General features: G+C 51.3%; 1 protein-coding gene across 3 annotated transcripts in view; it reads right to left on the bottom strand.

Annotated features, from left to right (window-relative positions):
• Ppm1f (protein phosphatase, Mg2+/Mn2+ dependent 1F) overlaps positions 1 to 3020 on the bottom strand; it is a 31325-nt gene extending 28305 nt beyond the window's left edge. For 2 of the 3 annotated variants that reach the window (XM_055610248.1, XM_055610250.1), the window contains exon 1: positions 2834 to 3003. The gene's annotated coding sequence lies outside the window, so the exon portion shown is untranslated. Of the gene's footprint in view, positions 1 to 2833 lie in introns of all 3 variants that reach the window. The other variant, XM_055610251.1, reaches the window with a different exon arrangement.
• Positions 3021 to 5104: the final 2084 nt, after the last annotated feature.

Raw genomic sequence — 5104 nt, forward strand, 5'->3', positions numbered from 1 at the left:
GGACCTGGTACAGGTCCCATGGCTACCTGTACCATGCACGCTGAGTGGGGCCTGGATGGCATGGCAAAGAGCATGACTCCACGCTCATGCTCTTGTGCAAAGCTCTGCTTGTATAGGCTGGCTTACTCTCAGGGCCTGCACTAACCATCCACTTGCACTAGAAAGGCAGTGTGCCCAGAGAAATTCTGTCTGCTGCGGCAACTCAAGACTCATTTCTGCATTGTGTGGCTTGGGTCACAGGGAAGAACCAGTTTTCCTTTTCTGGAGTCTAGCTGAGGCAGAGGAAAAGAGTAATATCCTTTTCCTTTTTCCGACAAACTCCTAGATCTGATGGATGCCTTTCCAACAACCCTGCTGTGGAAGCCCGAGACCAGGAGAGAAAGGTTCTGACAGAGGCAGCAGGGACTGGTAAAGGGCACAGCACCACTGATCACTGGAAGGGACAGTGGCAGCTGGCTGGCAGTCAGCAGCTGGACGAAGGAGTCTGTGGAGAAGCAGGGGTAGGAGAACACAGTGCTGGGTCTGGGAGGCGGTTGTTTGATTTCAATAATGTGCTCACAGTAGCAAAGGACCCAGCCAGCATGAGAGGAACATGTGCATGAGTGTGTGAAAACCACTAAGCAAGGAACGGTGGTAGTGGTGGGTGGCGTGGGAGGGCAAAGGGGTGGCAAGCCCCTTACTCCCATGGCTGCAGGGCCTTGGCTGAGTCCTCCTGGTTCTGGGACTGCTTCTGTACTTACAAGCTGGCAGCTGCTCCTTAGACCCTGAACTTGTGATCTTCCTGTCTCCACTCTCCGGAACTGGGATCACAGGTGTACACCACATCTGGCTTATGTGGAGCTGGGATTGATCATGCATGCTAGGCAAGGAGTCTATCAACAGAGCTATATCCCTAGCCTAGGACTCTAACTTCTCTATTTTTTCTCTATTTGTAACTAACGGCTAGGAATAGTTTGGTGTAAATCCTTATAGATCTTAACTAACTTTTACTACGTACATGGAAAAGACTTTGTTTATATTTATAAATGCTTGTTATAAATACTGTGGTAAGATATACATTATAAAATTATCACTTTAGCCTGGCATGGTGGTTCATGCTAGGTGGTTCAGCACCTGGGAGACTGAGGCAGGAGACTTGACACCAGTTTGGTGCCAGCTTGGGCTACTGAGTAAGACCTTGTCTCAAAAACAAAGCAAAACAAAAAACAAACAAAGCCCACCCCCACCAAACAAACAAAACCCAAAGGGCAGTGGGGTGCTGGTTAGTGTATCATTTGGCTGATTCTTACCTTGAAGGCTCAAGGCCCTGGGTTCATCTAAAACCTGGATGTGGTGGTAAACACCAGTAATTCCAGTACTTGGGAGGTAGAGGCAGGAAAGAGCTCAAGTTCAAGGTTATCCTTAGCTACGTTATGAGTTGGATGCCAGCCTGGGCTACATAGACCCTGTCTAAACAAAACAAAACAACAGTATCCAAAAACACTTCAAGAATTGTTTTTTCTATTGGTGCTGGAGATTCAACCCAGGGCCCTGTGCATGCTGAACATGCATTCCACCCCAGCCATGTCCACTCCCCACTCTAATCATCTTTAATGGGCCATTCTGTGGCATCAAACACAGCCATATTATTTGGCAGCCATTTTTCTTTTTAAAGGCTTGTTCAGTGGATCCTAAATTCCATGTGGTCGAGGTCCCTAATCCCCTTTATGCTCAGTAAAACTGAATGGCCACTGAGTGAGATTAGAAGCCTGAGACCTGGGATTAGCAAACAGGAAATGAAAACACTCCCTTAGTACAGTGGGTAGCAAAGGCAGCCTAAAAGGCAAGGTTGGACTCACGTGAGGCCACAATGGAATTCTGCAAATTAATGTTGTGTGTGTGGGGGGGTATGGTTTGTAAACCTCTCAGAAGGGTACATGATTATCAGGCCACGTTGCAGATGAAGAAACCAAGTGCTATTACTCTAAGACCACAAACATGAGATGTGACCAAAGCAGGACTCAGTTGAGGACTCTGGTGCCCAGTGACTTGGCCACTTTTAGCCCAGTCTGTTCCCAGAAAACGTAATAACATTTGACAACGGGAGGGATATGATCATAGAGACCAGGAGGCAGAGATGGACTTGTGCTCAATTCCTCAGGTGGGAATAGTTCACAGAGCTTGATATTGTGAAGACATCTGTTAATCAAGGGACCTTGAAGTAGAAGGCCTTGGTGGAGCCGACCACGGCCTTCCACTGGGCTCCCTAGGTGTTAGTGTCTGCAGAAATCCCTACAGTGCCTTTCTCATCATTACAAAGAGTGTAGAGGCTGGCCTGAGACCACACAGCTGTAACGGTGGAGCCCCAGGCACTCAGGATGAGGCTCTACCGCAATCTGTCTAAACATCTTCAGGCTGAGCCTCCAAACCAGGTGTTAACTAAAGCACTGGCTTTAAATACACTCAGGGGCGCCACCGGGCTGGGCAGTCAGGTTGAAAAGATGTGGTCTCAGAGGGGCGTCTTCACTGGTAGGGCTGAGAGCTGGGGCAAGGGCCTGGCTCACATGTTTTGGGGGGTGGGGGTGGGTGTGGGTGAGAGATCCTTCAAAACGGAGGGACTGTCACCCCTTGCTTGGTATTCCGTTTTGCCTCACAGCTCTCAGGCCACCCCTGGACCTCGGTTCAGTCACACCCCTATGTGGTCAATGGACTCCCAGTTCCATGCCCCTAGTTCCCTATGCTTTGCCTCCAGTCCCTCAGTCCCGGCTGCTTGCTCCGATCTTTTGCTCCCTGCTACCCCAAGTCCCTTGGGCTACGGCACCCGAAACCGGTCTTGGCCTTAGCACTTTCTCACCTCTCAATTTCGTCCTCAGTCCTCAGTCCACCTCGTGCACCTCGGGCCCCGACGTGACCGCCACCCTAGTCCGAGTCTTCCACCCTTGCTCTTCATCCCCGGCACCCCGGGGGCCTCACCTGCCAGCCTGCCAGCCTGCCGCAGTACTCCCCACGAGCTGCTCTGGGCCGGCCCCGCCTACTTCCCGTCCTGGGCGCCGCAGGCTCTGCGCAAGCGCAGTCGGGCCTCGGGCGGGCCTCTGCTGCCCCCTGGCTGTCTCTCTGCCCTCGTTTCGGGGAAGACACTCGCCCTACTCGGGTCCCTCCCGCCCCGCGCCGAGTTGCTTTCCTTCTCCAGCACTGAATAAGCAGTAAGCAGCTCTTGCCTCACAACTTGTGCAGTGATCTGCCACTCAGGGATGCAGTTCTGTACTGCGCAGAACTAGCCACCCACCAGAGACAAAAGGTGTATTCCTCTGGGTCGTGTGTTTTATTTTTAAATGAGAGGGTCATGGGATTTTTGTTTTTGAACGACAAAAGAAAATAAAACCCTTTAGGTCAAAGAAAGCATTTTAACGTCTAACTTTATATTCATTTCATACCAACGAATGCCTACCATGCCTGTATACGGCGTGGAGAGCACCCTTCTCGTTTCCTGTGGTCTTGCCCACTTAGCCACACGTCCCAGGCTCCTCGTGGTCAGGGTCCATGGCACTTTGTGCTCGGCAGGACTGCGTGGCCACCGAGAGATAAGCAGGCCTGGGCCCTGAGGCTACTAAACAGGAAATGAAACATTTCCTTAGTACATCTGGTAGCACAGGCAGCCTTTTAAAGGCAAGGCTGGCTTCCGGTGGAGTTTCACACAAAAGGAATGAAGACATCCATCAGGTTGAAACCGCAATACAGGGTGGATGTGTGGTGTGGTGTGGTGTGGTGTGGTGTGTGTGTAGCACGGGCCGTCCTGGACTCCCTTTGTAGATCAGGCTGGCCTCAAACTCACAGAGCTCTGCGTGCCTCTGCCTCCCGAGTGCTGGGATTACAAGTGTGCGCCACCACTGCCTGGCTCTCAGTATAGAAGTTTAAAGATGGAATGGATAGTCTGGGTTCAAGGCCTGTAGGGCAGTCTTTCCCCCGAGCCCAAACTAACCACACAACTGAGCTGCTGCAGGCTACTCAAGATGGAATTGGCCCAAATGGGCAGAATAGCAAAGCCACAGCCTATGCTAGGTACCCAACTCAAAAGATGTGACCGTATTAAGGTCCCAGATTCTGACTGGAGTGGAAAAGATAGGTTCTGAGTGTCCTTTTTGTCCTATAGCTTATACTTCTGTGCCACATTCCAGCAACTTCTATGCAGCTTTCCCAAGGCACGGGCTCTCCCTCTGTTGTATGTTCTTTTATGGTTGCCAGGGCTCAGGTGGGAAGTCCTGGTGGGGCTATGCGGACAGGCCACTACATGAACAACTAGTTGCCTGTGTGACTGTGAATGTACTGCAGAGGGAGGGTTCCTATGAGGAATGTTGGCTGCCTCTCAACCAAGCATTTTCCAGAGCAGCCTTGGGGCAGCTGTCTTGCTGAGCCTCTGCTACCACTGGCAAGGCATGGCTACAGAGCAGTCAGTTTCTATCACATCTAAAACAGGAAACGATGCTGGGTGGGTGGAGAAGGGAGCACAGGAAGGTGGTGCAGTTAGAAAGGCGGTCCATAGCTACACCCAGCTATCACAGAGCAGTCTGACTTACAGAGTATTTTCTGAACCTGGCATCTGACCAGCTTCAGTGGGGGTACCCAGCTGCTTCTCTGAGGCAATACAGACTCACGATAAGAACAGGAGTCAAAATAGACTCATGATGTCACCAGTCATACACAGGCTCTACATGCCAAACATGCTTGGAGTTTCAAGTGGCAGCCATAAAAATATGGGTTAGGGATCAGGAAGCTGGGCTACAGGTGGCGGGCAAGGAGCTGAGAACCAGGCTGAATACTTCGGGCCTTGCCTGCTCCACCTGGCGTGCCAAGACTTCTTTGGGTTGCCACTGTCTGTCCTCCTGCTAACCTTAGACTGATTCCTGCTTGTGTTGCACGCAGCTGTACTACTGCTCAGGTACACACCTGGTGTGAGCTGCTGACCAATTGCTCCCCATGGTCCCAGACATGGTGGCTTTCTTGCTGGCACTGCCATGATGTGGGAACAGCAGGGTGCACTTTAAACACACAAAGGATGGAGAAGGAAGGTGATCCTCACGGGTTTCCCGTTCACCAGTAAAAGGCCCCAGGCTTTTTCTCCATAGAA

This window comes from Psammomys obesus, unplaced genomic scaffold (assembly GCF_907164565.1).
Source record: "Psammomys obesus unplaced genomic scaffold, mPsaObe1.curated_primary_1811, whole genome shotgun sequence".
NCBI lineage: Eukaryota > Metazoa > Chordata > Mammalia > Rodentia > Muridae > Psammomys > Psammomys obesus.